This window comes from Phocoena phocoena, chromosome 12 (genome assembly GCF_963924675.1).
Source record: "Phocoena phocoena chromosome 12, mPhoPho1.1, whole genome shotgun sequence".
Classification (NCBI taxonomy): Eukaryota; Metazoa; Chordata; class Mammalia; order Artiodactyla; family Phocoenidae; genus Phocoena; species Phocoena phocoena.
In genome coordinates this window covers 77606571-77632056 of record NC_089230.1, presented here as the reverse complement: position 1 = coordinate 77632056, position 25486 = coordinate 77606571, and the positions used below count along the sequence as shown (strand labels likewise).

Genomic DNA, 25486 nt, shown 5'->3' with positions numbered 1-25486 from the left:
TACTTGCTCTGCCATTAACCACCAGAGTTCCCAGTTCTGGACTAGCTAGATCTTCAATACCCCAAAGCTCAACCAGGTTAAATAACCCACTCACTAATTTCTATTTCTTTTCTTTTCTTTTTTTTTTTTTTGTGGTACGCAGGCCTCTCACTGTTGTGGCCTCTCCCATCACGGAGCACAGGCTCCGGACACACAGGCTCAGCGGCCATGGCTCACGGGCCCAGCCGCTCCGTGGCATGTGGGATCTTCCTGGACCGGGGCACGAACCTATGCCCCCTGCATCGGCAGGCGAACTCTCAACCACTGCCCCACCAGGGAAGCCCTGATTTCCATTTCTTTGAGAGCTTGTTGCCTTTCCTGGAATCAAATACCACATTGGTCAGGCTTGTAATTGCAAATATTGTAAAATATTCTGATTTATTGAAAGAGAAAATGGATTTTTAAAGGGAACTTATGAGCTAATGTAAATTAGGGAAGAGTCAGAGGATCAGATTCTGAAGCTACCCATCCAGGAGCAATGACACTGCACCAAAGGGGCACCTCTGGAAAAGATACCATGGCCGTGCCACTTGGGGCTGATTGCCCTGAGGACTGGATGTCTGATGCTGCACTCCCTTCCTTTCCTCCACACCCAGAAAGAACCACAGTCTCTGTCATCACATGAGCTACAGTGTGTATTCTTCCTTTCATAGTCACCTCTTCACAATTCTAATTTTCTAATGTAAATCTCAAGTGGGTTCAAATGACTGGAAAAATCTAAGTCGCATGCCTGCATCTAAAACTGCAAGCGGGTCTGGAATATAAATATTCTGTCCTCTGTCTTGTGAAGATAGATTAATAATATGAGGAGTTACCAAAATTTAGGGAAAATATTGGGGCATCACACATGATAAGTATTCACTACGTGGGCCATATGTTAGGATCACCTAAAATGACATCATCAATTCTGTGGTAGCCATTACTAGCACTCACAAAAACCTTTATGGATCTCTTCCTCTTCGTAGAAAATAAATGGGAACTGCAGCAGAGGTCATATAACTTGCCTCGGCCGATGTAACGTAAACGGAAGTGACAAGTGTCATGTTACTTGTCACCAGGACAGGATATATTTGAGCTGATATGCCTTCTATGTACTCTCTTGCCTTGCCACGGTCAACGCTGAAGCCCTCAATAGAGGTGGCAGCATCATAACAAAGTAAGGCTTCGATCAGCCTGGCTGTCTAAATGATCTGATGAACTCCCTTCTTGATCTACAATGGGCATGTAGCAAAAGCAAGAAATAAAACTTGTTCTGGGCTTCCCTGGTGGCGCAGTGGTTGACAGTCCGCCTGCCGATGCAGGGGACACGGGTTCGTGCCCCGGTCCGGGAAGATCCCACGTGCCGCGGAGCGGCTGCGCCCGTGAGCCATGGCCGCTGGGCCTGCGCGTCCGGAGCCTGTGCTCCGCAACGGGAGAGGCCGCAACAGCGAGAGGCCCGCGTACCGCAAAAAAAAAAAAAAAAAAAAAAAAAAACTTGTTCTAATTTCCTGAAATTTTGCTGTGACATAATCCAGCCCATGCTGACTGACAGAAGCCCAGACCTCTCTTCTGACTGCATCTTTTATACTATACATAGCTAACAGCTTGCAAGTCATGACACAGGGCTATTGTATAACACTTCAAGTTCAACACATCCGAAACAGAACTCATGAACTCTTCCATAAATTATTCTTCCTCCAGTGTTTCCTACCTCAATAAATCCTCCAACAACTGTATGTTTGCTCAATTTAAAAACTTAAGAATCTTTCCTGATTCTTCCAGTTTCCTATTACTCACATGCTGCCAATGTCCAGGTGATATGGTTTTTCACTTCCTCTACGTTTCTCTAGTCCTGGACCCTACTTCCAATAGCCTAGTCCAAAAAAACCCCATCATCTCTTACATAATTTAATGAAATAGCCTCATACCTAGTTATCCCCCATTTATCACTGCCTTACAAGCCAGCCTCCATGCTACTGCCAACATGGTTCTTTAGGTGATTTGTGTAGTTTTAAGTATAGATTTTAAACCTCTTCATTAAAACCCACCAATGGCTTCTCATTTCTCTTAGTGTAAGGTGGAATTCCTGACTGAGAGCTTTAAGGTTCTACATGGTCTAGCCTTTTGCTCATCAGATCTTCATACTGTTCTCTGGAAGTGCTGACTGGCATTCAGTTCTGAAGACTTGCTATCCTTTTCCTCACTTCAGAGCTTCTGTTCTGCTGTTGTGTCCTTTATGTGTAGTCACTTCCCCAACCAACCAATACATCCACTACTACCACCACCACCTCTGTCTTATGGCATCACTCAGTCTCTAATGCCAGTGCCTCATCTACATCTCTGTTTAATGCTATTGTCTCAGGAAACAAGTCTTCATCCTTTGTCCTCTGGACCAGTTATATGCTCCCAAAGTATTTCATACTTAATGTGCACTCATGCCGTCCTTTTGTTATATCTTATCTTTGTTTTCTCAAAATAGTCTTTACATTCCATGATGAAGAAAACATTGGCTAGATTGCCATTGTTTCTTCAATGTCTAACACGACAAAGGCCATCAATAGTATTGTTCTGAATGAGGGTTTGTCTTTGAATAAATGACTGACACTTAGAAGATGCTTTTACAGCTTTATCGTCTTCCAGTTTTTCAGTTGTTCTACCTACTTAAGTCTATGTCCAGCTATTTTTTTTTAAAAGGAAGGAAATTCTTTTTTTTTAATAAATGTATTTATTTATTTATTTTTGGGCTGCATTGGGTCTTCATCACTGTGTGTGGTCGTTCTCTAGTTGCAGCGAGCGGGCGCTACTCTTTGTTGTGGTGCGCGGACTTCTCTTGTTGTGGAGCATGGGCTCTAGGCATGCAGGTTTCAGTAGTTGTGGCACGCGCGCTTGGTAGTTGTGGCTCGTGGGCTCTAGAGCGCAGGCTCAGTAGTTGTGGCACATGGGCGTAGTTGCTCTGCGGCATGTGGGATCTTCCCTCACCAGGGATCGAACCTGTGTCCCCCGCTTTGGCAGGCGGACCCCTAACCACTGTGCCACCAGAGAAGCCCATATCCAGCTATTTTTTAACTTCATAGCTTTAAAAATTACCGTTGTTTGTTGTTTACATGATGTTGTTTGCCCATCTGTTCTTTATTTTGTTTTAGTTTTCTACTTATGTCCAGCTTACTGCTAGCATGGAATCATTTTAGTTTCAATTTTCTAAACTGTTTGGAAACCAGAGGTTGGTTTCTTTAATTCTCATTCCTCATGCACAGAATGCTGACAATTTTTTGCATTCAAGCTTTTGCAGAAACTATTAAATATCCTTCATACCTGGGGAGGTAGAGAAAATTCTGATACTTTGATTTGTTTTTTCTCCTCCAAATTAAAAAAAGCCTATTTTAGAATAAAAATATCTGTAGCTTGATCCGTGTGAATGCCCTAACCCCTATATCCAGAAAGCATTTTAGCAAATCACTCAAATATTAAAACCTAGATTTGAAATAACATCTCCCTGAAAATCGTTTTTAGAATTTAATAGGACTGATAATATATTGTTAACAAAAACTCTGTTGTTTAAATATATTCCAGCTACATAATCTTTTTATATAACAATCTAAGTAATGAGATAGGAAGAACGGATAAATTTTCACATAGATTAAGTCAGCTGCAAATGTATCTGAAGCATAATCCATTGGTGGGATGTAGGAGGGATGTTTAAAAGCCCATTTAAAGAGTAATTTATGAGTCTTCCAGGATATTTGGTCTCTAATCAATAAATCGTGAGCCAGTGGGGCTTCTTAATGAGCGTCGTGTCTGCGATAGCTAGCAGCAATTTGGCAGGTCCCACAGCTGATTTTTTCAAGTGAATCCAAATCCTCCACAGACCTCTCTTACCTTCCAACACAGTGTTTCTTTAGGGGTGCACGGCAGCTGTCATAATGTTTTCCTCCATACTGTGTTAAAGAATTGAGAAAACTGCTATACAAATGCAAATTTAGGGGCCTTAATGGATTTTCTCTTGAAGCTGCCTGGATATTGTTCAGAGAAATAAAGAAATAACAAGCTTCTCAGCAAACATCAAGGGGGAGGAGTTAAAATGCAGTTGCAGTGTGGTCTTCTGCCACATTTTTACGGAACACTTTAGTGTAATTGAAGTATTATCTGCAATGATTTTTTCTATATGAAGAGATTTTTAGAGGACACATAACTTTTAGGTGCAAGTATGAGTTAGAAACTGCTTAGACTTCTATTGTGGACAAGGCTGTTTGTCTACCATCAGGAGTAGGTCAAAGATCCTTTTAAGGATTTTATTCCAAGTAGAGAGGTTTACAGCCTGGCAGCTTCCAAAATAGTATAATGATAATCTGAAAAATCTCTCTTGTAGTGAAATTTAAAACCTCATCAGGGGAATTGCCTGGCGATCCAGTGGTTAGGACTCCACGCTATCACTGCAAGGGACCCGGGTTCGATCCCTGGTCGGGGAACTGAGATCCCACAAGCCGTGCGGTACGGCCAAAAATAAATACATAAAACCTCATCAGTACATCTGCTTTGCTTATCATGGTTCACACTCAGGGAAGGTCCACTTTATGTTTTCTTCTGTTGAGAGTTCTCAGATGTGTGTCATTATGCCCAGGAGACATGAAATCTTCTGGAGTCAGGACATACGCATCAATGTCTATATTTACGTCTCTGAATCTCCGACATCTGGGCCCTTGCTGATCCTGGAGAGACTGTCCCTGCCAGGGCTGGCCAATTCCTAAAGGTAAGGAACTACTGGGCTGAGAGCACAGCTTTCATAGGCAAACCATTCAATCCAAAACACATACCCCAACTCTCCTGTAGGGGCTTTCACAGACCTCTTACATTCTGGGTACCCTCCACCAGCCCGAATCACTCCAGGGCCAGGTGCCAGATAACTAGGGACAGTCCCTAGACCCCAGAGCCTGCTGAAATGATCCAGACTAACCAATCCTGAACACGCTTACACTGCTTGCCCACACTGTCCTATGGAAACCTCAGGAAAGGCTATTGTGCTAGCCTCTGCGTTCCCTGCTCCGTCAGCCTCTTATCTAACCCCGCGGCTTCCACACATGGCCCCTCATGGGATGGTACGCCCCTCTCATCTTGGCATCTGTGACTTTAACGATCTGTCTTTTCCAGAACAATCATCCTCTGATCTGTTGGCCTCCTCATACCTGAATAATAACAAACCCTACATTTAAAAATAATATCCTAGGTTGCTCAGTATTCCCGGGGATGCTAATGGTCATTCATTTGGTCCGAGTGGGTGTCTCCTTTCTAGGTGATTTGAAAGGTGTCAACAAGTTTTCTAAATCAAAACTACCTGCGACCAACCTGCTCAAACATATACTAGTCATCTTAACTAGATTAAGGAATGACATTGCTCGAGAGTGGTAATGTACTCATTTTCCTTTAGCCGTATCTCATGAGAAAATGATCTTAACTCTTAGGCACCTAGCAGAGCACAAGAGGTAAAGAGGGGGCTGTAACGTGTGGATTTGTGTAAGAGTGAGGAAGGTGGAGATATCCAGGCGTGCGAGCCCTGAGCAGCCAGGAGACTAACTGCAGGAGGGATGAGCCAGAAAAAAGAGAGAACAGGAGCTCCAGGTAAATGTCGACAGTTTCACAACTTTAGATAAGGCCCAACCTTGGCATTAGGTTATGTTCAGACACTTCTTCATTCACAAAAATAAAAAACAAAAACATTCTTTTTTTTTTTTTTTTAATAACACAACCATCTGTTTTGCTTAGAAGAAATAATGTACAATTAGTACATTTTAATTTGCTAATCCAATGTGCCTTGCCCACACTCAAAGGAAACAAATGTAAAGTAAAAAATGTCTTAGATGTTTGCAGCCAATTAAGTTGACTGCGCTCTTTTCCCCGTGAGGGCCCGGGGTGCAATGTCTGCAAAGAGCAGCCTCCTGGGTGTAGTATACACAGCCTATTGCCTGTATGGTTTGCCCGAAGGGACCTTGGAGACAGCCCTTTCCAGTGGACATTCAGGACTGACATGCTGTCCCTAATCTAGGCTCCAGACAGGTATGCACAGTGCCTTTGGAAAGCCCCAGGGCACAGTGGCCGGGGTCCACATTGGCCAAGTCATAATGTCCATCCACCCCAAGCTGCAGAACAAGGAGCATATGATTGAGGCCCTCCGCAGGGCCAAGTTCAAGTTCTCTGGCTGCCAGAAGATCCACATCTCCAAGAAGTGGGGATTTACTAAGTTTAATGCAGATGAGTTTGAAAACATGGTGGGAGAAAAGCGGCTCATCCCCGATGGCTGTGGGGTCAGATACATCCCTAATCGTGACTCTCTGGACACATGGCTGGCCCTGAGCTCGTGAGAGCCTTGGCGCTGTCCCCTCCTTACTCATGCCCACCAATAAATCCTACTTTCCTGTCAAAAAAAAATAAAGATGTCTTAGACGTATGAGGTAAAACTTGCCAGAATTCAGCTTTCAGGAGAGAAAGCTCAGGATAGGTTAGAGGTCCTGGCGATTTGAAAGGGCAGGCAGCTCAGTGTCCAGAGACTACAGTTAAGAGAGTTCTGGGGCTTCCCTGGTGGCGCAGTGGTTAAGAGTCTGCCTGGGATGCAGGGGACGCGGGTTCGAGCTCCGGTCCGGGAAGATCCCACATGCCGCGGAGCGGCTGGGCCCATGAACCATGGCCGCTGAGCCTGCGCGTCCGGAGTCTGTGCTCCGCAACGGGAGAGGCCACAACAGTGAGAGGCCCACATAACGCAAAAAAAAAAAGAGAGAGTTCTGGAACTCAGGAGCCCGTAACGAAGCCTGCTCACGTGCACAGGCCGTCTCCCATCTCTGGTGGAGATCTGGCTTGATCAGTGTCCCATGAGCACTTACTATTCTCAGTCCTGCCTCACCCACCTACACCTGATCCTCAACACAGAAGTCAGAGTAATCCTGTAAAGTCAAATAATGTCACTCCTCTGCTCAAAATCCTCCGGTGACCCAGACAGACTCTAATAAGAGCCAGAATCCTTGCATCACCCACAAGATGCTCTACTTTCTGAGCACCCATTGTCTCTCGGACCTATTTCCTTTCCTTCTCCTCCACACTTCTGCTGCAGCCCTCCTTATTGTTCAAGAACATTCCAGGCACACCCTCACCTCAAGGCTTCTCTACTTGTGGCTTTCCATATCTGGAGATTTCTCTTCCTAAATATCCATCTGTACCCAGGCAACTGAAAATGGATAAAGGTAAACATACAACCTCACATTCTTGAGGTCTGTTCACACATGCTGTCTTCTCTCTGAGGTCGCTCAGACCATCCTATGTTAACTTGCAAGCTTCCTCCTGACCACATCACCAACTTTCTTCCCTGCTTTCGTGTTCTTAACATTTATCGACTTCTCACACACCACATATGTTATTTATTTATGTTTTATTTCCTATCTATTCCCATTAGAATATAAGACGCTGGAGGTAAGGGGTTTTGTTTTTTTGTTCATTTTCTTATGCCCCATATAAAACACAGTAAACAGTGCCTAACTTATGTGTTAATTGAATAAATGAAAGACATTCCGTTAGATGCTTGACACAGAGTTAAGAATGAATAACTATTCCCATCCCTGGGGAACGCCATATACAGGTGGGTGGCAGAACCAATATTTACAACACAAACTTGTAAATCTAAGTTGTTAGAAAAAGGTGGGGTGACTTGTACCAAAGTAGTGGTGCTGAGGACTCCTAAAGCTCTTGAGAACAGAATGTCCCTCTCAGAGGAGATGGCCCCTCTCCTGGTCACTAATGGATGGCAACGACACAAAGCCATTGCAAACATGATGAACAGACATTCTGACCAGTCAGAAACAGCCCCATTTTAAATACTCACGACAATTGATAATTCAGATGGATAAATGAAGATGGCTATTCCTTTTACAAAAATGCCGTAAAGATGCTCAAAATAGTGTTCCTGATTCATTTAAAATATTTATATTTGAAATAAAAAATTTTAAACTCCTGCTCTAGTCATTATCTACTGAGCTCCTAACCATTGTGTCAGGCACTGTGCTTGGAGCTAGGCGGGAAGGAAAGATAAAGAGGATGTAATTTCAAGCCTGCAGGAGCAGAGAGTACACCTGTCTGCTTATAGATAATTTTAGTAATAGAATGGCAGAAGGCTTATTCCTTAAAACCACTAATTACCATAAACTCATTAGAGATGAATGCAAATTCTTCATGGAGATACTTGTCATCAATAAGAAGGTTAGGGGAAAGGACAGATTGTTTTAAAGCAAGGCATTATCTGGAGTTAGAATCTCTCTTGGTTCTCCCTGATGCTTAACCTCAAAGAAACTCCACTGTTCTAAGTCACTTCTCTAACAGTAATGAACACCATATCTGTATCTTCTGGATACACAATTGCCCCCAAGCACACCATGCTCTGAGTTAATTTAATTCATCACATTACTGGGTACCTGCTTCGTACGCATATATGGTTCGTGACATTCCCCTTTCTTTCCTTCCCCATCAATCAAATCTCTGCTCACCTTTTATACCTTATTCACATGCTACTTCAGTGAATTATCCCCTGAATTCCCCCCTTACCCATCTGTGCTTCCATAACTTGTGATATCACTTAACTAGTATTAGTTGAGTACTTCCTCTATGTCAGGCCTATCTCTAAAGTATGGGAATGTAAATATAAACAAAACAGAAAAAAAATTCCTTCCTGCGTGACACTTAAAATCTGGAACATGGTTTATGCCATAAAGAAATAAATACGTTGTCAAGTGGTGATAAATGGTATTTAAAATAAAGTGGTGTAACATCATTAGAGGCCTTCCCTGATTTCCTCGTTACAGACAAAGGAAGGGGATAATCAAGGAAGGATGCTGAGGAGATGGCATTTGAGCCGATACTTGAAGGGATACTTTGCATGCAGAAACACATGCAAAGGCCCTGAGGCAGGAACATGTTTGGGAGCTCTAAGAAGAGTAAGTGGGTCAATGTGTCCTGAGCACCATGATGGTGGGGGAGGCATTCAGAGAGATGGTCATACTGTGACCTTACCAAGGACTTCAGAATTTAAGTGTGATAAAAGGCCATAGGAAGTTTTTGGACATGAGAATTACACCACCTAAAAGATTACTCTGGCCGCTATGTAGAGAAGAGACTGGAGGGGGACAGGAGTGGAAGTAGCAAGTTCAGAGGGAGATTATCCCTGCTGAGAAATACTGGTGTCACTTATTTTGTATTTAGTTGCTTATGGTTTTTTACTGTAAGTGGCTTAAAGGTGGACCTTGATTTATTCATCTTTTATTGTCAGTATCCAGCAAATGCCTGGCACTTAGTAGATGTTTAATAAGTGCTTACGGAAGGAAGGAGGGAAGGATTGAGTAAATAATTAATGAGTATGATGATTCTTGAATCTAGTTAGAAGAAACTCAGATGGGAAAGTGTTGTTCTTTCCAAACAACAATACAAAAAGAAAAGTCTTCCTTATTTTTTTCAGTGAAAGGAACAAATTTGTTTCTTTGTTAGAAAATTGGAAAAGTTGGGTCCTACTCGCATTCCAACACCAAAAATGAATGTACAGCCATGAAGATGGCTTCATTCTGCAAAAACTGACCAATTGGTTTTAAGAGTTATTGGAAACAGAAAGAAAGAATGGCTCACATTTATTGGAAGTGGACAATGTTTTTCTAAACAAGAGAGAAATACTTCTTCCTTCTCTCTTAATGGGTGGTACTGTGCTCTTTTGGGCTTACAGAAAGCCAAGGCCATTGAGCAGATGGTCCATTATTGGGGTAGAGGAAAACAAATCTCTCATCTGAAATTAGTTTAACTTGGGAAGAAAATTTTCACTTTCACAGACGTACTTGAAGTTGGCACAAAAATGAGAACATGTTGAATTTAAATCAATTTCTCTGCTTCCTTATGTTTTCTGTTATCTATTAATCAAATGCTTTTCTGCTATATTTGGCAAAATAACAATAAAGAGTAAACTTTCGTCCTAAATACAATGATTGATCACCCAAGACGCACTTGTAACAAGACTGTGCTTAGGACTTCATTTAAAAATTCCAATTCAGTCCCGGCCACAGGGAATTTAACATTTGAACCATCAGTTTCACTCATAAACCAAGCCTTTGGATAGGAAAAAATGGGCAGTGTCACTGTGTCTGAGTCACAAGCATGCAATTCCCCTTGTCTGGAAAGATGGTTAAGGATGTCCTGATGAGTAATTGTAGACGGTTATAATGTCTCTGAGAATTTGGGGTAAAAACATACCCACATTCAGACACAGGTTTAGAGTACACACTCAGTGATGTCTGAGCACATGACAGACACTAAAGAAACTCTTTCTTGGAATATTCTTAATCCCTGGCACCCTACATCACAGTCTTATTTTTACATTTTACATTGCCTATGGAATCTGTTTCAATCTTAGGGGGTTTGTTGGTAAATGGCCATTCTACTTTTGAGTTGTTTGGGTGGAAACACTGGAGGTCTCCTTAATTCCTCTTTGTCTCCCATACTCTGCATCTAATTCATCAATAAATCCTGTCAGCTCCATCTTTCAAATACACCCAGAATCTTCCTACTTCTCACTGCTCTGCTGCCATCATTATCTTTCTTCTGGAATACTGCAAGTTCCCTAGCTTGTCTCCCTGCTTCTGACTTCAGCAGCCACTGGGAGGCAGGTAAAAATACATCTCTCCTCTCCTCAGCCCCCACAATGGTTTTGCATCAGGGTAACAAAGTCAGTAGGATACAAGGCACTATGTGACCTGTGTCTCCTAGACTCCTTTACCTTTCTAACCTCATCTCCTGTGATGTTCCCCTTTATTCACTCTGCACCAGCCATGTCTCCAGCAAAAATCAGATATGGTGTTGCCTCAGGGCCTTTGCATATGCTATTCTCTCTTTCTGGTTTGCTTGTCTCCGGATATTTGCATAGCTCGTTACTTTATTTCTCTGAGGATTTATTGGAAAGTCATCTTCTACGTGAGGCCACCCTCTCTAGAATTGCCATACCACACCACACGTGCCTATCTCCCTTCCTGCTGTATTTTACTTCCTGGTATTCACTCCAATGTAGTAGACTGTATATTTTATCTACATTTTGTAATTGTCTTTTCCTCTACTAGAATAGAGACTCCAAAAGGACAGAGATTTATCTGTATTCACCACTGTATCCCTAGACACTAGAATAGTGCCTGGTACATGCTAAAGATGTAATAAATAATTTTGAATTAATTAATTTATAATTTTGAATTCTCCCTATCCAAATACATTTTATTTACAAATAATAATCTATGAGACTTAATTTTGGGGGTTTTTCTAGATAGAGTGTTTGTGAAACTCCTTGGTTCTTTTGCTTCAGTCATAAAGTGAAAGCAATAAAAAAATTAAGAAATATGAAAAGTGAGAAATCTAGCATGAAGAGAAGGAATCATAATATGTGGACCAAGAGGCTGTGCTGTGTCCATAAGTCTTTGTTGTGACCTGGGTAAACCACAGGAACTAGAATGGAACACTCAGCAAAAGTAAGAACCAAGCTCTCATCCCTCATCTCTACTTCTTGTAGATGTTAGAATTAACTCAAAAACTTAAAGTCAGTTTCTTCATATGCAATGAAGGAGCTGAACTAACTAGCTGACTCCTTGAAGCCTTTCCTAAGCTCTAATGTCATGATTGCTTACTTAGTAAAGAATTTTTTTTCAATAATAGATACAGCATGAGAAATATTCACTATTAAAAGGAAATTTATGGTAAGAAAAATTTTTTAAATATTGAAGAAGCAACTCTTAAGAAAGGATGAAACGGGATCTAGGGCTCGTAGCATCAAGAGTTTGTGGGTCTTTCCCTAGAGCACTGCCAGGTAATATGACTAACCAAGGTGAGTCAGGGCCAACCTGATGTTGCCAGACAATCAGGGTGATGTGAGAGAACTATGGTCCCTGTGGACCAACCATTACGGATGGGAGACTGTTCTCAGAGAAAAGGACCAAGAATAACTTCCTGAGTGTCTACTGAAACTTTCCATCCCAGGGAATCTAAAACAGTAGGTTTGACATCAGCACCAGTCTGACATCACACAATGGAGAGCATTCTAGGTAGATGATACTTTTTTGACTCTTTAATCACCAATATTAAGATTAACAATTCTTTTCTTTTTAAATTCAAATGGCAGGTTATTGACATGATAATTAATCTTAGATGACCCTCAAAATACTATCTGTTCGGGGCTTCCCTGGTGGCGCAGTGGTTGACAGTCCGCCTGCCGATGCAGGGGACACGGGTTCGTGCCCCGGTCCGGGAAGATCCCACATGCCGCGGAGCGGCTGGGCCCGTGAGCCATGGCCGCTGAGCCTGCGCGTCCGGAGCCTGTGCTCCGCAACGGGAGAGGCCACAAGAGTGGGAGGCGTGCGTATCGCCAAAAAAAAAAAGAAAAAACCATCTGTTCAGTCAATACTCTCAGTAACTTTTACAACTTAATTTTATAGGTCATAAAAATCAGTTTGTACGCCTTCCCCCATGCAACCCAGACCCCACATTAAATAAAATCCTCTTCCAGTTCAATCTGCCTCAAAGGGCCCAACTAAAATTTCCTCGACAGAAATAGATATGGACTAATTTAAAACTTTTTCTTATTATGTGCTCAATAACATTTCTTTGTAATTAGTTATTTTAAAATTAACTGTGAAAAATATTACTGTGATTCTTCGATCTACTTTGTCTCACCACCCAGTCTCTGAACGTTCGATTTTAGGGCTGATCTAAAAAATAAACAAAATTTATTTCTAAGTAGGTAGGAATTCTTATTTGATCTCTTGCCTAAAACCTACCATATAGTAAGTTTTAACTGGCATTTATGTGGCATCTTAAAATATCATCCACTCTTTATTTTCGAGTATGTCTCTTTACCCTTTCGTAGTACAGGGCTTGTCCAGTTTACATAGTGCTCTGCTGATTTTGGAGCAGATTTTGAATTCCCAACAGAGCTATGTGTCCTTGCCAATCTTCTGTCAAATTAAGTGTAATTCGTAAATAAAGGCCAAAAATTCAATCAAGGCTGTATTGAGAAGATTTCTTTTCTGATTTCCCTGAACCAGAAGTTTTGGAGTCTCTGAAACCTGAGTGCATATTCTGGTTTCTAAGTTTCTTCTATTGATATTTTTCCCCTCAGATTACATTGGTAGAAATTAAATGGTTCATTGCTTTGGGGGAAATTTTACTCTTTGCTCAATAGTTGAAATTTAAGATACTTTTCCCGCCTAGCTTTCACTTCCATTTGACAAGCTTCAGGCAGAATTTAAAGCAGGAATCTAGTACACCTAAACGCTGCTACAATAAGATAGAAATGGGCTTTCCATAGACTCTTTCCTTGAGAGTTATTGCTCAACAGTGCCTTCTCTTATCCCCCCAAAGTTAATGAAATGTGTAAGTCGTCTCTTCTCAACAGAAGGCTTCAAAATACTAGGAAAATCTCTAACATAAGTTTTGGGGAAAACTGAATTATATCAGACACCAATAGACAATAACTACTTCAAAAATAGAAACTATTGATACACTCTAAGAATGTTTTGACCGGGGAATAATGGTGTGAATTGGTAATAAATCTTACCACTATAATTACAGTAAAGCCTATTTTTTCCCTAAACTTTTGTCTTTTGCCTTCCAAGAGATTTAAAGTTGCAAGAATTCCTCATGAGACTTACAAAAATAATGAAAAGGATAGAAAGGCTTCTAAGACGTGAGGTGAAGGCACTAGGTTGATTTAGCTCAGGGAAGTGCCTGAGGGGTGGATTTACCTTCAAACATTTGGAGAACTGTTCTAGGATGCCAGAGGACAGATGTCCTTCATTGCCACAAAGGGCAAACCAAGAGACAATGGGCTAAAATTCCAGTAGAAACATGGGAACACGTTTCTAAGTGTGTAAGGCAGTAGTTTACAACCCTAGGTGTATATTGATTCAACTGGGAGCTTTAAAAAATTACCACTGCCTTATGGTTACTACCAAGGGGGAAAGGGGGAGTGGGATGAACTGAGAGATTGGGATTGACATATATACACTAATATGAATAAAATAGATAACTAATGAGAACCTGCTGTATAGCACAGGGAACTCTACTCAATGCTCTGTGGTGACCTAAATGGGAAGGAAATCTAAGAACGAGGGGATATATGTGTACATATGACTGATTCACTTTGCTGTACAGCAAGAAACTAACACGACATTGTAAAGCAACTATACTCCAATAAAAATTAATTTTAAACAATTACCAATGCCTCAGAAAAATTAAATCAGCTTAAGCACTGGTACTTTTTTAAAGTCTCTCAGGGTATGCTAATATACAGGTAAGGCTGAGAGCAAGTGCGAGAAAAAATGTTCTATAAAATGATGTCATTAAAGCATAATAAGAATTGAGCAAGTGCATTAGAGACAAAGAAAACATGCCCGTCGTTCTCTAAAGATGTTTGTTTTCAAGTCTCAACCCTAGAGGAAGCTCTCAAATTTTTTCCATATCTGTGATTTCAGAAGGATACAAGTGCCATTTGCAGATCCAGAATTTAGACTTGGAGTCAAGGTAATGTTCCTGCTTCCCGTAGGGGATTACTCATTATAAAACCAAACACAGTCTTCTAAACCTACCAGAAACAGAGTAATCTTTAGGTTACTAAGTAGTTCTGACTCTGCCACCCTGAGATGCACCTGCTTCTTAGAGTTGTATCATTTTTTACTATAATGCCAACACCACCTGTCTGGGACATAGAAGGATGCTGCCCTGATCCCATTTCCAGCACTTTGGCTCAAATCTGTGTCCCTTCTCTTTGGAAGCAAGCTGGAACTCCCAGAGTGAATAACAATAAGTCAGTAAGATCTAAAGAGTGTAATCCCAGACATGTTGACAAACTTCAAAAATCTATTTATGCCTTGTCAGATTATTTGCCAAGCCTGTTCCAATCCACCCGCTGCCTTGAGACAACTACACTCCCGCCCTCCAATCCAGGCACAAGTTGTAAATATCTGGCTAATTTCTTTCCTTTGCTTTTACCCTACCTATCCCTTATATGGTAACTGCATAGTCTGGACACATGGAATCTCTTTCTATTCTACACAATATCTCTCTGGTTAAAACCCAGATAAGACTGGGGCTTCCCTGGTGGCGCAGTGGTTGAGAGTCCGCCTGCCGATGCAAGGGACGCGGGTTCGTGCCCCGTTCGGAAAGATCCCACATTGTGCGGAGTGGCTGGGCCCGTGAGCCATGGCCGCTGAGCCTGCGCGTCCGGAGCCTATGCTCCGCAACGGGAGAGGCCACAGCAGTGAGAGGCCCGCGTACCGCAAAAAAAAAAAAACAAAAAAAACCCAGATAAGAAGATTCAGTGCTTTAGGTTACAGGAGAAGAAAGAACAGGAGGATAAGGAAAAGAAGGAGCAGGAAGAGGAAAAAGGGGGGAGGGGGAAGGAGGAGGAGAGGGAAAAGATGAAGAGGAAGAAGGAGAGAAAGAGGAAGAATTGAAAGAAGAGGCAGGGGGGAGAGAAACCTAACTTTTTTAATCAATACTATGTGTCAGCTGCTTTATTTCCAGTATGTCTATATAGTATTATGATCTTCAAAATAAACATGGGTATTGAGTATTATTTTCCAGACACTGAGACACAGTTTTCAGAGGTGAAATAACTCTCCCAAGGATACACAGATATAAGAATCAGGCTGAGATTAAATGGGAGCCTATCCTACTAGACAGCTCACGAGCTTTCCACTCTCTTTGCTTTTCTTCCTCAGTCCTATTTCTGGGGAAAATGACTCATATCTCCCCAGATTTGCCACAAGTCCAGGACACATCAATCCCATAGCATTTCGCATGAGTGACACCTACAAGAATTGTACGATGTAGTTTCCATAAATCCATCTCTCCTCAAGTATTTATTCTACAGATGACCTGCTCTTCAAATGAGAGACTCTATATTCCTTCCTTCAGTTCTGATCATTACATTTAGGTATGTCATATTCAAACCACAGGAAATTAAAAAAGAAGAAGAAAAATCATAAGAAGAAAAGGGGGGAAAATCATTTACTGAAGAGGAACAAGGATAAGAATTATAGTGGACCTCTCATCAGAGAACAGGAAATCAAGAAGAGAGTGAGTTAATGTTGAAAAAAAAAAAACAAAAAAACCCCAAAACCTAAAATTCTGTACCTATCAAAATTATCCTCTGAAAGTGAATTAAAAATTTACAAAAAACCACAAAACTGGAATTCATCACCAGCCAACCTACTCTTCAGGAAATATTAAGAGAATTTCTTCAGAGAGAAGGAAAATGATAAAGGTCAGAAACTTGGATCTACATAAAGAAAGGAAAGCATTGAAGAAGGAACATATAAAGGTAAAATAAAATCTTTTTTTTCTAATTATTTGATCTAAAAGATACTTTTAAGAACAATAATAATAACAATGTATTAGGTGATTATAAATGAGTGAAATGAGTGATATCAATGTCACAGGGGAAGCAGGGAGAAACTGAGAATAATTTTTTATAAGTACCTAAACTACTTGGTAAGAGTAAAGTATTGTTTGTTTTTCTTTGTTTGTTGTTTTAAGTTAATTTTTATTGGAGTATAGTTGCTTTTTTTTAAATTAAATTTTATTGGAGTATACTTGCTTTGAGCATAGTATTACTGGAAATTGAACTTAAAGTAGATAAAAATGTAAATTGCAGGGCAATCAGTGAATTTTTAATATAATCAATATGCTAAGATAGGAGATAAAATGATATAAATTGATCAATTAAAACTAGAGAAGTCAGAGAGAAAGGGGGAAAATAAATGCAATGAATAAAAAAGAATTTCAAATATGGTAGGTATTAATCCAATTAAAATTCACATAAAATGTGCACAGTCTAAATAAACCAATTGAAAAACAGAGGTTGTTAGTGTTTTTGGTGGGTTTTTTTTACAGCTCTATTGGAGTATAATTGCTTTACAATGTTGTGTTAGTTTCTGCTGTATAACCAAGTGAATCAGCTATATGCATACATATATCCCCATATCCCTTCCCTCTTGCGTCTCCCTCCCACCCTCCCTATCCCACCCCTCTAGGTGGTCACAAAGCACCAAGCTGATCTCCCTGTGCTATGCAGCTGCTTCCCACTGGCTATCTATTTTGCATTTGGTAGTGTATATATGTCAAGGCCACTCTCTCACTTCATCCCTGTTAGAGTGGTTTTAAAAGTAAAAATGACCCAGTTCATGTTGTCTGTAAAAGCCTACTTTATTATTTTTTTAATTTTTATTTTATACTGGAGTGTAGTTGATTAACAATGTTGTGTTAGTTTCCGGTGTAGAGCAAAGTGATTCAGTTATAGATATACATGTATCTATTCTTTTTCAAATTCTTTTCACATTTAGGTTAAGCCTACTTAAAATACAAATATTTTAATAGTTTAAGAGTAAAGGAATAGAAAAAGCTACATCATACTAATACTAACAAAAAGAAAGCAGTATTGATTTCAGACAAAAAGGACTTCAGGAAAAGGAAAAGACTCAGAGATAAACAGAAGCATTACATGATGATAGAGAGTCGATTCTCTAAGAAGACATAGTAATCCTAATTGTGTATGCACCTAACACAAGAGCATGAAAATACACGAGGCAAAAACTGATAGAACTAAATGGGGAAATAGACAAATCCATTCTCAATGGCGATTTCACCACCCCTTTCACTATTTGATAGATCAAGCAGGCAGCAAATCACTATGGATACAGATGACTTAAAGAGCATTATCAATCAACTTGATGTAATTGACATGTATGGAGTACTTCATTCAATAGCAGAATATACATTTTTCTCAAGATTACATGCAATATTATCCAAAATATACCAAATTCCAGGCCATTAAAACACATCTTAGCAAATCTGAAAGAACATAACAAAGCATGTTCTCAAACCACAGAGGAAATAAATTATAGAGAGACAGCTAGAAAATCCACAAATATTTGGAAATTAAATAACATACTTCTAAAGAGCCTATGAGTCAAAAATGAAGTCTCCCCCAAATTTTTTAAATATTTTGAACCAAATATAAATGAAAACACAACATGAACATTAGAGAGATGCAGCAAAAGTAGTGTATAGCATTAAAAGCTTATATTAGAAAATAAGAAAGATCTGAAATGAACAACCTAGATTTCACTTTAGAAAATTAGAGAAAGAATAGCAATTTAAGCTTTAGGTAGCAGGAAAAAGCAAGAAGTAATGCAAATTAGAGCAGAAATCAATGAAATTGAAAAAAGGAAACCAACAGAGAACATTGCTTTTAAAAATATGGTTCTTTGAAAAAATCAACAAAGTTGATAAACTTCTAATCAAGCCAACCAAGAAAAAAATGAGAGAAGACAGAAATTACCAATACCAGAAATGAAAAAGGGAACAACACTAATGATAATAAGGAAATACTACAAAAATCTCTATTTGTACAAATTTGATAATGTAGAAAAAATGAACCAGTTCCTTGAAAGATACAAACTACTAAAATTCATACAAAGAGAAATAGATAACCTGAATAACTCTATGCTTATTAAAATTGAAATAATATTTTAAAACCTTCTAAAAATAATTACCAGACCCAGATGTTTTCACTGATGATTCCACCAAGTATTTAAGGAAGAAACAGTACCTATTCTCTGTAATCTCTTCCAAAAAGATACAAGCAGAGGGAATACTTCCTAATTTATTCTCTGAAAACAGAATTACCTTAACATGTAAAGCAGATAATATTACAAGGAAAGAAAAAAAGCAGATCAGTATCTTCCATGAACATAGATGCAAAAACTTCAACAAAACATCAGTAAACAGAATCTAACAATGTATTAAAAGAATTATACACTAGGAACAAGTGGGATTTATTCCAGGTATCTAAAGCTAGCATAACATTTGAAAAATCTACCTGTGTAAGCCAACACATAAGTGGGCAAAAGAAGAAAAAGAAGATGCTGAAAAGCATTTGACACAATCCAACATCCATTCATGGTAAAAATTCTCAATACTCTGGAATAGAGAGGAACTTCCTCAACTTGATAAAGGATGTCTACACAAAACCTACACCTAACATGGTAGCTCATGATAGGAGACTGGATACTTCCCCACTAAGACTTGGAAAAAGGCAGAGATTCTCTTACCACTTCTGTTTGGCATCATACTGAAAGTTCTAGCTAGTGCAATAAAGCAAGAAAAGACTGGAAAGGAAGAAATAAAACTCTTTGATGATGACATGACTGTATAGAAATCTCCACTGAATCTGCAGAAAAACACTCCTGGAACTAATAAGCAAATATAGCAAGATCACAACATACACATCAATACAAAACTCAATTGCTTTCCTGTATACCAGCAATGAATAACTGAAATTTGAAATTAAAAAATATTTACAATAGCACCAAAAATGAAGTACTTAGGTGTAAATGTAGCAGCATGTACAAAATTATATGCAGAAGTCTAAAACATTGATGGAAGAAATCAAATATCTAAATAAATGGAGAGATAGTCCATGTTCCTGCACTGAAAGACTCAATAGTCTTATGATGAAACTTCTTCCCAAATTAATCTGTTTATTCAACCCGATCACTATCAAAATCTGATATCAGCATAGTGTCTAACATTTATATGGAAAGGCAAAGGATCTAGAAGGCTCAACAAAATATTGAAGAACCATAACACATTCTCTGATTTCAAGACTTATTAAGAAGTTACGGTCATCAAGAGAGTATAAAGGATGGCAGATGTTAGGGGCCAGGTTTCTTACTGTTGGAGGGGCAGTTACGGACAAGCAAGGGGAGGACTCTAGAATGACCCACGTGGTAAGAGATTAGAGTTGAGCGTGTTAGCATGAACTCATGTTTAGCTTGATATAAATACTTATAGATATGTGTGTATACAGTATCACTACACACACATATATTTCCTTCCTCTGTCAGCTGAGAGCGCCTAGTGGTACTGACACTCCAGTCGCAATGAGCACAACTGGAACACAGATCTTGGATTCTAATACAATTCTCAGTAAAAGGAAGTAGGGACCCTTAGAGAAATGACTTCCTGGGGGACTGGGTCAGTGGATATATAAGATACACTTGGAGCATCTTGTAGTGCTAAAAAACCCCTAAAAAACAAAACCAGTCAAACAAACCAAAAACCCCTAATGATGTTATGTCAAAGGGATACAGGAATTAACTGAAAGAGCTCCCAATGGCCAAAGCTAGAACACCTGAACAACAAATAAACTTGAATTGGATAATAGTCTGAAATGTAAAACAAATATCCATGAGTCCACATTGATATACACGAGTGATTGAATAAATAACTCAGTAGAACAGATACCTCTCCCATCCAGAAGAATTCCAATAACTTATATAATACCATTCACGGAGGTGGAACGTAATTCCCCATTCCTTAGTGTGAGCTGCATATAGTCACTTCCTTCCAAAGAGTATAGTGTGGAAAAGGGGGAAAAAAGAGCATGTAACAATGGAGAAACATGACAAATACTACCTCAGCCAGGAGTTCAAGGTTAACATCAAGAGTGATAGTCATATTGATAGGATATTACCTTAATATGCTGTGATGAGAATGGTCCTTTAACTCTGTGGTTTTCTTACCGGAAGGCAAGCAAGACAAGGTGACAGTCTTGGTTCTGGAAGGGAAGGGGAAATTACCAGTTATAGGGGAATTGATGTCAGGTGGGCTCATTAGTTACCAGGGAAACCAGTAGAGGGGCACACCCTCACCAGCCCCTTGGATTAGAACAATCACCAGCTGGGGCCTTGGACAAGTGGGTAGGAAGGTCAGTCACGTGCATAGGGTATCGGTGAAGCAGGCATTGGTCGGGCAGGGGGTGTACGGAGAGCTAGAGAACAGCCATCTTGGGCTTCCCTGGTGGTGCAGTGGTTGAAAGTCCGCCTGCCGATGCAGGGGACGCGGGTTCGTGCCCTGGTCCGGGAAGATCCCACATGCCGCGGAGCGGCTGGGCCCGTGAGCCATGGCTGCCGAGCCTGCGTGTCCGGAGCCTGTGCTCCGCAACGGGAGAGGCCACAACAGTGAGAGGCCCGCGTACCGCAAAAAAAAAAAAAAAAAAGAAAAAAGAAAAAAAAGAAAAGAGAACAGCCATCTTGAGGGGCCTGACCATGAACTCCACCCTCACACACCCTGCATGACCGACCCTAATGATCTTGGCCCACCCCTCTTCCACAATATCCCTGGGGTCAGTTTTGTAGGGGCATTGTAACCAGACACCACAAATACACTACAGACAACAGCAGCCAGAGAGCATCAAGAGTAAGGTACCTAGTACACTCAGAACAGTCATTTGCCAGGATGTGGGCAAGTTTTGGAGCCAAGCGCTTACCGGGTCAAAGGAAAGGGAGTCAATAGCAGCAGTGCCCCGTCCAGTTATAAGGAAGGCAAGCCCACCCCCGGTTTTCACAAACCCAGAGCCACCTGCATGGGGAGGGGAAGGCCCAGCTTTAAAAGGAACATTCTGGTGGCCTAGCCAGGAGTCAGCAGTCACAGCATAGGTCTGCCACCCCATGTTATGTTGAGTGCCATCAGAGGTGGACCTGGTAGGTCTTTCCAAACAAAGCACAGTTAGTCCCACTAGTTGGACTTGTGTGTCCAGAAGCCAGCCTATACCACCCACATAGCATAGCCCAGGGGACTCATGGGCAGTCAGCTGTACAGTCATGTTTACCAACGGGGGTCCTTCTGATATATTGACATGTGGGCCAGGGAGACGGTGAGTCTTTGTCCCCCACGGTCAGTAGTCCCCACATAGTCACAGTAGCCAGGTCAATTTTTCATGGAAGTCCAGAGGATGACAATGGCATCTGGCTGCAGGCCCAGCAAGTCGACTCATTTTGCAGTGAGGCCACTGTTGCTGCTCAGTTTTCAAATAGATTTCCTCCTCGTGGGCTAGGGATGAAATGTGGGACATCTAACAGGTCCAGCACAGGGGAGATCATGACAGTTAAGCAAAATACAAGCAGTAACTGAATGCAGAGATAATGCCACAGCTGCTTGTGGTTTTTTGTTTTTTTTTGTTTTTCGGTACGCGGGCCTCTCACTGTTGTGGCCTCTCCTGTTGCGGAGCACAGGCTCCGGACGCGCAGGCCCAGCGGCCAAGGCTCACAGGCCCAGCCGCTCCGCGGCATGTGGGATCTTCCCGGACCGGGGCACGAACCCGTGTCGCCTGCATCGGCAGGCGGACCCTCAACCACTGCGCCACCAGGGAAGCCCCCGCCTGTGGTTTTTGTCCTGGTTTGCAATACAGTTCAGAAAACTTAAGTTTTCAGTAATACATTAACATGTCCAAAACCACGTATACAATGGCCACCTAGTTTTACCTTGCATGTCTGAACCACAGTGACTCCATTTTGACTTTCAAATGCATTCTCCTCCTCAATGGCCAAAGCAGATGCACAACGCCTGTCTGAACGACCACAAAACAGGCTGCTCTGGGCAGTAAAATTGAAGTTAAACCATGTATTGAATATAAGCCAGAATGACTTCCCCATACCTCAATGTGTACAGATTTTTCCATCATTTCCCTTTTTGACTGTAAAACTTTCAATAGAAAGTATTGATGATCAAGATATCCATCCCTCAATGCTGGGGTGCTGGCTCCTACCCCAGGTTCAGATCATGTCCCTTGGTGCTAGGCCTCCTTTATATTTGCCTAGTCATTCACGTTGGGGGAAAACGTATCAGATCTCCTGAACAGGCTCAAGGTATGTTAATGGGGAAACACTTTATAGGCTATACATTTTATCCCTATACCCAACTGTCACACAAGCATTGTACATGTTTTTAGCAGCAGACTTAAAGCAAGCAGTGTCACATTTCATGAGTAGTTATACTGCAGGAAAGGTGACCCCTTCCAGGGTCCGAGAGTGAGCTCCTGTCTAACATTCGGAAATGAATTGTCCAAGGAGACACACGTGCTGACAAAGCAAGAGACTCTATTGGGAAGGGGCACCTGGGTGGAGAGCAGGGGGGTAAGGGAACCCAGGAGAACTACTCTGCTACATGGCTCGCAGTCTCAGGTTTTATGAGAAGTGGGTTAGTTTCCAGGTTGTCTCTGAACAATCATTGTGACTCAGGGTCCTTCCTGGTGGCGTGCACATCACTCAGCCAAGATGGATTCCAGAGAGGAGGATTCTGGGATGTTGGTAGGACATATGGACTGGCGTCTCCTCTCTCCTTTCAACCTTTCCCGAATTCTTCCAGTTGGTGGTGGCTTGTTAGTTCCACATACCTTATGAGGACCACCTGTTGTGAGTTAACTCATGCAAGTGGCTACTATTGGGCCTGGCCAGGGCCGGCAGTTTAGGACAGTGGTTCCCCTAACAGCTATACTCTGTGACGATGTCACTAGATAATTTTCTTTCCATCCAGAGCATCAGGGCAAAAGTATGGCTAACACAATAACTTTCATAAATACAGACCTCAATTAACAGAACTAGAATTTAACATCCACTGAAACAATATTGTGCTAAAATTACCCTCGTCTCCACCAAACACAGCCACATCAAAACTAATTTGTTTGCAAAATAAGTCTTGTCAATTGACCGCATAGGCTCCTCCAAACTGGCTGAGGGGGAACTCCTCAGGAGTCTCAGACTGAATTCCCAAAAGGCCTCTCAAGGCCAGGAAGGACATGCCAAAGGCCTGCTATCAGGCTCAGCCTTGGTGGGTTTTTCTCTTCTAGACGTTCCCAAAGTATTGAGATTCCTGAGTTAATGAACTTTCTTTATTTAACTTAGTTTAGTTTCAAGTTACCAAAATCTAGAGAGACTAATTTAGACAGACATTCCCAAAGCATAATTATTTCTATAGAGTTTACCTAAAAGCTCTTTTTTCCCCTTTCCACTTAAGATTAAAGTTCCAAAGAACCCAGGTAGATCATTTACATCTCAAAGGCACAAGAGAAATACCAATTCCTTCTATAAATAGAAAGCTAGCTTAACCAATTACAAACCTCTCGCTTGGATTCAATATCTGAGCCATTAAGGCCATTGATCTCCAGATCTCTTGGCAGCTCCCATTCATCAAGGACAGCCACCACAAGGCCGCACATACTAGTGGACAGTCACGCCAGGATTTCCCCCGCAACTTTCAGGATCACCCCTGGAACTTTTGGGCCCCATATTTTAGTGGACAGCCACCCCGGCATTGCTCCTGAAACTTCTGGGATTACCCCTGGAATTTTTGGGTCCCCTGTGTTAGTGGACAGCCTCAGCAACTTTCCATTCCCCGTCCTGTATTTCCCAACATTTCCGTGCTCACGGGAGTTTCCTTGGTCTCCTGGCTTCTCTGCCAATTGTTGGGCTGCAACCCGAAGGCCTACAAGGCCCGTGCTTACCCAGCTTCAAGACCAAAGGAAAAGGTGAGTCAGCGACAGAGACCTCAATGGTTTAATGCATGGGGGAGCTTACCTGTCTGAAGCAAGGTCCTAGAGCAACACCCCACCGTGCACAGCGGACAGCGGACAGGACAGGGCAGCAGGCTTAACTCAGGGGAGGAAGTGGAGTTTATAGGGGAATTGATGTCAGGTGGGCTCATCAGTTACCAGGGAAACCAGTTGAGCGGCGCGCCCTTCACAGCCCCTTTGATAAAAATACCAACCAGCTGGGACGTGGGGTAAGTACGTAGGAAGGTCAGTCTTGTGCATAGGGTGTAGGTGAAGCAGGCACTGGTTGGGCAGAGGATGTACAGAGAGCAAGAAAACAGCCGTCTTGAGTGGCCTGACCATACACCTCCCCGAAACCCATCACTGCAGTCCAATTCTGAGAGGAAAAGTGAGAAACTTAGCACAGCCAAAAGGAGGTGTGGAGACATCACAATTAAATGTAATGTGGTAGCCTGAATGGGATCCTGGAATAGAAAAGGGAAATCTGAAAAATGTTTGGACTCTAGTTAATAATAATGTAATGATATCAGTTCCTTAGTTGTGACAAATAACTCACTACAGTAATATGAGATGTTAACAACAGAGAAACCCAGGTGTAGGGTATATGGGAACCCCCTGTACTCTCTTCACAAGCTTTCTGTAAATCTAAAAGTATTCTAAAATAAAAAGTCTATTTTGAATAAACACTGAGAAAGCATTTTCTGCAATCCCTATTTTCGCCTTTAACCTCTCTTCTTCTGTATTTGTGTTATTTATTGATGTTTTACCAAAGTCTTCAGTTTTATGACTGAAAAAGAATTCAATTTAAAATGGCATAAGTCATAAGATTGAACAAATACATGTAGAGACTAGGTCTAATAATGCTTATATTTATTTCTGCATATATAAATGCTCAATGCCTTGAGAAAATAGTTTGATTAAATAACAAGGAACATAGCTACAGATGAACAAAAGGCAGTGTGAACAGGACTCTAGAGGATTTTATCTACTAAGAGGACTCTGGCCAAATTGTTGGAATAACTGATAACA

At 41.2% G+C, this 25486-nt stretch overlaps 1 non-coding gene across 1 annotated transcript; it reads left to right on the top strand.

The window, feature by feature from the left end:
• Positions 1 to 5874: 5874 nt before the first annotated feature.
• Positions 5875 to 6011, top strand: LOC136132393 (small nucleolar RNA SNORA70). The gene has a single exon (XR_010656469.1). It is a non-coding gene; the product is annotated as a small nucleolar RNA SNORA70 (small nucleolar RNA).
• Positions 6012 to 25486: the final 19475 nt, after the last annotated feature.